The 10,746-nt window shown below is 45.8% G+C and overlaps 1 pseudogene; it reads left to right on the plus strand.

The window, feature by feature from the left end:
• Window positions 1-1,678: 1,678 nt before the first annotated feature.
• LOC100954625 lies at window positions 1,679-2,652 on the plus strand (annotated as a pseudogene).
• The last annotated feature ends 8,094 nt before the right edge of the window (window positions 2,653-10,746 follow it).

Consider the following 10,746-nt stretch of genomic DNA (forward strand, 5'->3'; position numbering starts at 1 on the left):
CGGTGGAGCCCTCCGGCACCCTCAGAGACCCCCACGTCATCCGGCCCTCCCACCACCCCCCGGTGGAGCCCTCCGGCACCCTCAGAGCTCACATTCGGTTTTAAGCCCTTTTTTTCATCAGTATGAACAGACAATTGAGAATCACTAAAAACTGGAAAAATCGTCCTACTTGAGAGGAGAGACGGGAGCAAGGAAGACAGAGGCCACAGAATTAATGCAAAGAACATAAAAAAGAACTTCAAAGAAACCGTAATTAATATGCTCAGAGAAATAAAGGAGATGTTATAATCCATAAAATAAGAAAAACGCATTCATTAAAAAGTACATTTTAGAACAAGTGAGAGTTCTTGGAAATTAAAAATGCGATGACTCAAATTTTTTTTTAAAAAAATTCAAAATAAAGGCTTAACAATAAAGGCAAGAAAATTCCCCTGAAAGTAGAATAAAAAGATAAGCGATGAACAATAGAAGAGGAACGACAAGAAAATTAGAAGATCAATCCGGAGGCTGCACATCCTGCTAATAAGAGTTTCCAGCGAGATCAGAGGAAATAGAGGGAGGACCTCGCCACAGAACAGAGGAAGCAAGATTTCCTGGAATGAGGCACACGAGTTAAAATGTTAAAAGCTCCGACTCCCAAACAAAAGCACACATCACTGCAAAATTCAGAGCAAGAGAAGAAGCTAAATGCTTCTGTAGGGAAAAAGAACTTATGTGAACAGGTGTGGGAACCGGGATGACTCTGAACCTTCCAACGGGAACATAAGGAGCTAAGACAATGGAGCAATCACTTCAAAATTTCAAGAGATCACATAGAAGAAAGAGGGGAAAGAAACACAATTCCTCACTTACCAGGAGAGGAAATAGGTAGAAAAATGCCTAAAATTTTGATCTAATAAGTAAACAAATTCATAATTATGAAGTTATCTACTGGCAGAAATGATGCCTAGAGTTGAAAGGGGTAGACTGTGGGGTGGAGGCAGGTTTTGTCTTGAGATTTTCAGCACTATCCTGGATTCTGCTGGTCTTTGCCCAGATCCTCCTTCCTGGCAAGGTGAACTCTGCTCCAGGCTTTGTAAATGCCATCCACTAATGCTCACAACCTCACTCTTTTTTGGAAAATTTCACCCAGCCAGTAGGAGAAGCCTTATCTAGAATAATTTAAGAGGCTATGCCTTCTCTCTCAGAACGGCCTCTAGCCAATGACTATGTGATGCAGAACAAAGAAGCCCACTGTCCCTTTCCCCGGGGTGGGTGCCTTTAGAAGGCCAGGCATGTTTCAGAGCTCCCAGTGGGAAAAGACTTTGCTTGGACTTCAGCCAAAGCCATGTCTTTGCTCAGCGTCTTCTCTGTCCTATCCCATTTCCTTTACTCTCTGACAGATTTCTCCTGACTACGCTTCTCCACAGATAACTGGCACAGGAATCCCTGTCTCAGGCTCTGCTTCTAAGGAACCCAACATCAGTGGATTGGTACTCATGGTTCTGTGAAGCCAAGGATGGAACTGAATCACTTCCCAGCTGTTTTAGCAGTGAGGACCCCGTCAGAGGAGCAGTATGGCTGGGAGGTGTTTGTGGATCTTGAAGTGTAAGATTTTAGTTAAGCCGCTGGGCCTGCAGATGTGCCCCCTACTTTTAGAAGACAGTGTCCCTGCTTTCTGTGCTGCTCAGGGGGGCCCATGGCCTGGTTCTGGGTTCCCATCATAATGCAAAGGGAAATTTCCACAGTATCCAGAGCCCTTGATGTCCTGCAAATGAAGGAAGAGGATGTTCTCAAATTCCTGGCAGCAGGAACCCACTTAGGTGGCACCAAGCTTGACTTCCAAATGAAACAGGACATCTACAAAAGGAAAAGTGATGGCGTCTACATCAGAAATCTGCAGAGGGCCTGGGGGAGGCTTCTGTTGGCAGCTCAGGACATCATTGTCATTGAAAACCCTGCTGATGTCAGTGTAGTGTCCCCCAGGAACACTGGCCAGCGAGCTGTGCTGGAGTTTGCTGCTGCCACTGGAGCCGCTCCTATTGCTGGTGGCTTTGCTCCCGGAACCTTCACTAACCAGATCCAGGCAGCCTTCCAGGGGCCTCGTCTTCTAGTGGTTACTGACCCCAGGGCTGACTGACCACCAGCCTGTCACAGAGGCATCTTACGTCATCTGCTCTGTGTCACAGAGCACTTGGAGACTGTCACTTGGAGAGTGTCACTCTGTGTTATTTTCTCTGCATTATGTGAACATCGCCATCCCACGCAACAACAAGAGAGCTCACTCAGTAGGTGTGGTGTGGAAAGTTCTGGGAAGTTCTCCACATGCAGGGCACCATCTCCTGTGAACACCCCTGGGGGTTCATGCCTGATCCCTGCTTCCACAGAGATCCTGAAGAGATTGAAGAGGAACCGCAGGCTGCCGCTGAGAAAGCTGTGAGCAAAGAGGAATCTCAGGGTGAATGGACGGCTCCAGCTCGTGAGTGCACTGCCCCGCAACCTGAGCTGCAGCCTGGTCAGAAGGCTGCAGGTGCCCTCTGTACCTACTCAGACTTCCCACTGACGACTGGCATGCCCAGCCTGCCACGGAGGCTGGTCTGCAGCTCCCACTGCTCGGGCCACTGAATGGATGGGAACAACCACTGAGTGGTCTTAAGCTGTTCTTCCACAAGCTCTTAAACAAGATGGAAATAAGGTTGGCAGAAAACAAACATCAGTTTAAAAAAAAAGAAGAAGAAGAAGAAGACAGTGTCCCCATTTGGTTGGCCACTATACTACAGTCTTAGTTGAGACCTATCCTCAACTTTCCTCCAGGCCACCAGACAAATGGGATCCCATCTCAGCTGGACGCCAGTGGGTGTGGTCCACCCCCAAAGCCAGGAGAGGTACTGGACACCAAAGAAGCCACAGGCCCTGTTCATCCACTTAGTACAGGGAGAACAGTGTCCAGGGGAAGGATTTTTTTTCTACCTTTTTCTTTTTTATTAAATCATCTGTGTTCATTAATGCAATCATGGAGTACAATGTGCTGGTTTTATATACAATCTGAAATATTTTCATCAAACTGGTTAACATAGCCTTCATGGCACCCTCTTAGCTATTGTGTTAAGACATTTATATTCTACATTTAGTAAATTTCACATGTACCCGTGTAAGACACACCGTAGGTGTGGTCCGGTTCAGCTGGTTTGTCAAGGGGCTAAAATGCACAAAATTAGAAGACTATTCTATTTAATTTTTTAAGCCATATCACTTATACACCTTATTAGACAAGGCCTAGCTGATTCGCATACCATGACCCCAACAGCAAGTGTTAATACTGGGATTTGACCCTGGAACTAGTTCATGCTGAAGCCGGAGTGCTTTCCTGTATGTGCTGGTACCTACTAATTAATACACACTGGTGCTTACACTAGAGAGATGGAGGTGAGGAGAACCCTCCCTGCCCTACAGGACCTCCCGGTCTGTGTGGAAGTATATGCATGTGTATACGCAAAACATGTCACAAAAAAGGCCAAAATGAAGAAACATTTAAAGGGGTAGGATTTTAGAAATAACTTTGGGAACTTTGATGACTTTCTAAGACATACTTCTCAGAGCAAGTGGGCAGTTTCTAAAGGATCAAGCAGATAGATTCCTGTCTCCTAAAACTGTTCACTGTTGTGCCCACCCCGGGGGTCGCCTACCCAAAGACCACTCACAATCACGAATCGATGCAAAAAGCAAGAGGCAGGTTTATTGCTGGCGCGTCAGGGTTCCTCAGCCACAAGGGGAAGGAACCCCCTGAGGCTGTTACAGGCTGCTTTTAAGGCGAAAAACTACATGCAGGGGGGGTGAGGGGGCGTTAGGGTATGAGGCGGTTGGTGATTGGGGAATTCATAACTTGCAGGGTTGCTGGGCAGTTTTGCTCTGGGGGTTTTTGCGACGGTTATTTTTAGCACGGGTATGAGGGAGTAGGGAGGGAGTAGGGTGTTGCCTCCAGGTGCAAGAGTCTGATATGCGGGTAGAATGTTTTCATTGTTTTAGGACCTCCTTACTGCCTTGTGGCCTAACATTCACCCCACACGGGCTCTTTAGACACAGATTCAGGTAATTGCACAGCTGCAGATTCTTTATAAGTGAAGAGACCAAAGGTCCAGAGCCTGCAGCACAAGGAATCCGAGGTGTCAGCTGTGGCCAAAGCAATGGCCTGGCAGTGTCCCGAGACTGTTGGGTGTTGCTAAGACACAGCAGTAACGTAATGTGTGCCATCAAACAAACTGAAGCAAGCTTTCTAGGCGAGACTGCTCCCACACTGAGCTCCGCTTCTTCAGGAGCAAGTTGGGAAGCAGAGAAGAAGGAGGTGTCAGCCCTCCTTACTCCGTACGTATATTAGAAGGGTGAGCAGAGGCTGGCAGAGCGATGGATAATTCTCTGTAATGAGTATTCATATTCTCATACAAGAAAACAACCACTGCAGCAAAGTAAATTGTGGAATATAGAACAGTGGTCAACAGATAGAGCCACATCGAGGGAACACTCTCCAAAAGAACAGGGTTGAGGTGGCAAAGAGACCTGACCCCATCCCTGAGCTCACCACTTGATCTCTGCCTTCTGAAGCAAAGCCTCAAGGAGGTATCTTTGCTGTGGTTTTGGCAGGAAGGCGATGATTAGCAACACCTACCGCAGGCCACAAAAAGGAAAATGCTAACATTTATCTTATATACCCACCCTGGCTTCAGCCATTCCTAGTGAATGGACCCACCTCTTTCTGGGGATCAGAATTCCAAAGCGTTGGGAAGTGTGTACTTAACACAAGAAAACTAGCAACACTGTTGCTTCATTTTTACTTCCAAAGTGAGTACTTGCGTGATCTTCACAAAATGAATGGACCTCAATGAAATTATATTTCGCCTTAAAAGCAAAAAAAAATCAAATTGACATTCAAGTCAATTTTCATCTGTTTAACTATATGACTACGTTCTCAAATACGGGATCAGTTCGGGTTAGAAACCTGCAGAGTACATAGTTTTCAATCCACAGTTCGGGTGTAGTGAGTCTCAATACAATGTACACTTTTATTTATAGCCTATTAAATGGCTGAAGATTTACTTAGAAGCTAAAGCAGACTTTTGCAACCGCCAATGTATTAAATGCTCCCAGCAACACGGGCAATGCACAAAAATATTGCCCCGCTCATGACTCTGGGGTAGTCCCAGCCAATGTCCCTTGACATGTCAGTTCCTGAGAAGTTTGGGGAATCTCATGATCATGATCAATGTATCCGTTAAAATAAAGGTCCATATTTGCACCCCAGCTGGTGACACAAGCAAGACCTTTGTCATAAAGCATGGAGCCTGTCCTGTGTAAGTCTGTCCTGCTGGGGACATGGCACACGAACAGAGAGTGGACACCCAGAGCATGGCTGGTCCTGACAACCACTGATCTTTGCTGTCTTTATAGTTTTGCCTTTCCCAGAGTGTTACATGGTTGGAATCATGCAGTGTGTAGCCTTTTCATATTGACTTCCTTGCTTGGTAATGTGAATCTAAGATTCCTCCACAGCTTCTCACGGCTTGATGGCTCATTTCTTTTCAGCAATCTTCATCATCAGGATGTGCCACAGTCTTATCCACTCACCTGCTGAAGGACATCCCAGATGCTTCCGGGTCTGGATCATTAGGAACAAAGCTGTTGTAAACGTCCCTGAGCTGGTTTTGTCTTAAATTCTTTGGGTAAACACCAAAGCATATGATTCCTGGATCAGATGATAAGCTTGTAAGAAACCACTAATCAGCCTTCCCTCCAGCACTGAGTGAGAATCCCTCTTGTCCGTCTCTTCCTCAGCGTTTGATGTCATCGGGGTTCCAGCTTTGGGCCATTCTCACAGTAGCACAGTGATAGCTCACTGCCATTTCAATTTACATCCCCCAGTAGGTGACGTGGAGCATCTCGTCATGTTTATATCTTCAAATAAAACATCTTCCTTAATAATCATCTTTGAGAAGTGTTATTTCAGCTCTTGGCTACATTTCTTAAATCAGGATTATTTTATATTCTTATGATTGAGTTTCCAGAGTTCTTTGTCTATTTTGAATAAAATTCTTTGTCTGCCGTTTCTCTTGCAGTTTTTTCCTACTCTGTGAGTTCTCTTGGTAGTGTCTTTCCCAGCGCCAACATTTCTAATTTGAATGAAGTCCAGCTTATCAGTTCCTTCCCTCCAGGGTCACCCTTTGGTGTTGCCTCTAAAAGGTCAACACCAAACCCAGGGCACCTAGATGTTCTCCGACCTCATCTGCTAAGAGTTTTATAGCTTTTCTTTTTGCATTTAGTTCTATGATCCACATTGAGTTAATTTTTCTGCGAGTGTCACATCCACACCCAGACTTCTTTTCACGTGTGGATGGGTGTCCACTTGCTGCAGTACCATTTGTTGAAAGATCATCTTCTCTCCATTGTATTATCAAAAACAAGGTGACTGTGTTTATGTGGATCTATTTCTGGGCTTTCGATTCTGTTCCATTGATCTATTTGTCTAGCCTTTCACCAGTACCATGCAATTATTTTTATAAAAAGAAGATCTATATTATGATTTTTGTGTGGTGCTTATTATTTTTCCAATCCACATGAAAGGTCCCCTTGGGAAGCACCCACAATCACCTTACATACTAACCTTGACATGTGCCCCACACAGTGAAAAACACTAGTACAGCACAAAGAAAACATGTGAGAGAATAAATTAGATAATTTTCAAATCTCCATTCTGCTTACAGACAACCCACGTGGCACTGTCAACTTGACCGTCTGAAGCTGCTTCCTCACCTGCATGATGGGGTGAAACCACAGCTGAGACTTGCTGCAGGTCTCTGCCTCCTGCCACTCCCACCCCACAGGGTGACAGCAGTGCTGATACTGTAATAACTTTTCTCCCCAGCTGTAGCTGCTAAATCACTTTTCTGAATATTTTTAATTGAAATGAAAAAAATGCCTTTTGAGTGGCTGAATCCATGACATAAACTCAGGATAGGCTTATTGCTAAAAGTGGGGTTTGGGGCAAGGTCATCTGAACAGAGAAGAGAACTGGGGGAACCAAGATATTCGGGGGGGGGTGGAGGGGTGAGCAACAGAGACCAAGGCCTCCAGCTTTGCAGGCTGTGGTTCAAGGATCCCCCTGAAGTTTGCTAATTCGTGTTCTTGAGCTGCATTAGAAGCTCTTTTACCCTGATCATAAGCCCTCACACTCACATGTCCTGGGTTTAGATTACTTTGATCTTCTTCCTACTACTCAGCAGGTAGAGGAGATAAAGATAAGTGGGATTAGTAACCTCCTGCCCAGAAGTGGCTCATATGGGCTCCCAGGGAGGTACGGTTATTGTTATCTCTCTGTATTTCCATCTCTTTCCCGTGCTACCTCCCCTGGACTCCTGAGGACCTAAAGGAAATGCTATCAGTGGTGAGATACTATAGTACCAGGAGAGCAGGCTGTGTGTAAGAAACCCGGACCCTTGCAGAGAGACAGGTAGGACGTGCGGCAAAGCCCAGGATGAAGAAGCTGCTACTAAGCCCCCGGTATCACTAGACAGGAGGTGCAAACCTTCTATGCTGTCCCCATTTCTAGAGGAAGAACAAAGGAGTGTGATAACATAGTCCTTAGAGCAGTGATTTTCAAACTTTTTTTTTTTTTTTATTAAATCTCCAGCACACTTAAACCTGTAGTTAAACTTCTGCGGCACATTTAAATAATGTTGATCAAAAAAATAAAGAGTAAAAAAATATATACTTACTATGTTTTGAACATCTTTTGAAAATAATTTGATTAATAATCTCTAAAAAATTTCAAGGTCCTCTCACAGCACACCAGTGTGCCATGGCACATCAATTGAAAATCACTGTCTTAGCGTCAGCTGGAACCCAAGATGGATTTTGGTTTGAATGCTTATCAGTGCTACTACTGCTAGCATCCTGGCTTAGTTTGTTCATTTAATATACTGGACAATTCCTACTACCCAGGTTCAAAATCATGGTAAACAATGTATCTCCTTATGATGAGGAAACAATGTATCTCCAAGTAAAAAAATACAAAGTAAGTTTCCAGGATAGGTTAATTTCCTTCCTTCCTTCCTTCCTTCCTTCCTTCCTTCTTCCCTTCCTCCTTCCTTCCTTCTTTCCTTCCTCCCTTCCTCCCTCCTTCCCTCCTTTCCTCTTCCCCTCCCTCTTCCCCTCCATTCCTTTTTTCCTTCCTTCCTTTCTTCCTTCTTCCCTTCCTTCCTCCCTCCCTCCTTCTTTCCCTCTCTTCCTTCCTCCCTCCCTCCTTCTTTCTCTCCCTTCCTTCCTTCCTTCCTTCTGCTGGGTGTTGCAGAAAATGTCTGGGTTTGGGGCGATTGCTTACACAAGAGAGAGGTGAGTAGGAACTCCCTGTGCCTTCTCTGCCTCACTAAACAGCTTTCAGAACAGGGTATGAAAGATGACCACGCTCTCTCTTCCCCACAGGCCATCCCATTTGCTCCCTCTGCTCTGAAGGCCTCTCCCTGGCCTTCTCAGGGATGGCTCTCCTTATTCTTCCTGCTATAGCTTGAACTTAACCTCCTCTATGAAGCTCCCCCTTGGTTCATAGACCACATCATGATTTGCAATTACAGATTGATTTGCTTGCTCACTTGTTTAATTTGCGCTTCTCCCGCCTCCTGCACATCTGTTCAGACGTTTCCCTGATTCCTTTCCCTCCTCAGCCCCCAGTGATGCATTTTATGTCCTGCTTCCTCGTTTTCCCTGTTGGCCCCCAAGTCTGGCTTACCTCGTCTCACTCACTCCCCAGCAGTGGCTGGGCCCATGTCCCAATGGGCTCACTGCTGCCCCTGTTCCCCAGACAAGGGTAGGAGGAGGGATGGGAGGCAGTCAGAGTTCTCCCCAGACCCTGACTCCCTGCACTCTGGCATTCACCCTCAGGAATCAGTCTCTTCTCAACACACATTTACTAAGCACTTAAAGTATACCAAGCCCTGTCAGAGGGGCCCAGCCCTATGCCAGGAGATACAGAGAAAATTCAAATTTAGAACATCTCAGGTTCACAGAGGAGGTAAATAAAGGTTTGTGTTAAGAACTGATGAACTTACCAGTTTTCTACTCTAGCCCAAGAACTTTCCTGTACCAAGTCCCTAAGGGTGAGAGGCGTCCAGTTCATTTCCAGAGAGCACCCTCCAGTATCCTTGCCCCTGACATGAGTATGTCGGAGCTCTGACTTGAAGCTAGAAGGTTTCTTTCCCCCATTTCTGTGTGGTTGTGCTGTTGTTCTTGTTTTTAGCAGATCACTTTCTCCTGTGTACAGATGTCTGGAGAAAGGAAAGCTTGAGGAAGGTGTTCTTAACTCCCTCAGCCCAGCCCTCTCCCCACGGTCACTCACTCACCTGCTTTGCTTCACCTGCAAGTGGAGGAACAAAGTCTTCCCTGAAATCCATCTTTCCTCTAAAAATGTCATTTCCCCTATTTGCTTTTTCTCTCAGCTCCCTTTTAGTCCAACATCTCTGGCATCAGGAGAGAGGAAATCTTTTAGTGATTTTAGGGAAACAACGAGAAGCGAGTGAGGAAGATTGAACAGGGCCAGCCCAGGCTCTGCCCTTCCCGCCGTGTAGCTGTGGGCAAGGTATTTAATGTTTGGGTCCTCACTTTCTTGCCTATAAAATGATGAGAAGAACCTTCACCTTTAGAGTGTCTGAAAACTCCCTCATCCAGGCTGTCCTTGGACTTGTTCACAATTGTAACCAAAAATTGCTAGAGGGCTCCAATAAAAATGTGCTGAATGAAAAGCAAGGATGCCCGTGAGCACATAACATCTGAGGTCTCAACTCCAAAGGTGTAGGAAGCACTAAAGTTCAGATGCTGGCTTACTAGGAACCTGAGTCAAAGCACTCAGCCAGTGCCAGCCCTGGGCATAACTAATAACAAGATTGCTGCTGCTGTTCTTGCTATTGCTATTATTTTATTATTATTTGACAAGTGCTTATGCTTTTCAAAATGTTTTCTCAAATTCTGTGCATTTCACTCCTCATACTCAGGGACTCCAGACTCCTACCCCAGATCTCCATCCCACACCACCATTCATCCAGGCCTCCCAGGAGGGGAGACCGAGGCATCTGGGATTCTTAAGGAGTGATTCTCCCTCAAGGCCCTCAATAGCCATGATCAGTTGCTCAGTTCCAGGACTGTGGAAAGCCAGGCACTAACTCTCCATTGGAATCCTAAGCTCCCAAACCTAGTGCACAACTGACCCCTTGCAAGGAACAAGGACCCTGCAGGCAGATAAGTGTCCAGTCTGATGCCCTTGGGGGGTGGGGGCTGGATGTTTCCTGGCAAAGCTCAGCAGTGTGGAGTTGACAACATTCAATCCTGTTGTTTAGACTAGCAAAGGGAGGACTGCTATGCTCTGTCTCTCCTCCTCCCCCCATTTCTTCCCCTCTCTGCCTCTTCCCCCCATCCCCTCTCTCTTTACCTCTCTCACACACTCACACACACACATAATCTTTGAGGCAAATTCTTTAAATACTACTCATTTTCAAATTAGAGGCAGATGCTCACAGTCCACTAAGAGTCCTGTGAAATTCAAAAGTGACACAATATTTTTAACACTCAATTAGTAAGATTACCATGTGGATCAAAGAGGATGGATGAGGGCGGCCTCCACCATGAGGAGGCAGAAAATTAACATCCAAAGGGATGGATGAGGGCGGCCTCCACCACGAAGAGGCAGAGAATTAACATCCAAAGGGATGGATGAGGGCGGCCTCCACCACG

The sequence above is a fragment of the Otolemur garnettii genome, unplaced genomic scaffold (genome assembly GCF_000181295.1).
Source record: "Otolemur garnettii isolate 467f Iridium unplaced genomic scaffold, OtoGar3 scaffold00062, whole genome shotgun sequence".
NCBI classification, from domain to species: Eukaryota; Metazoa; Chordata; class Mammalia; order Primates; family Galagidae; genus Otolemur; species Otolemur garnettii.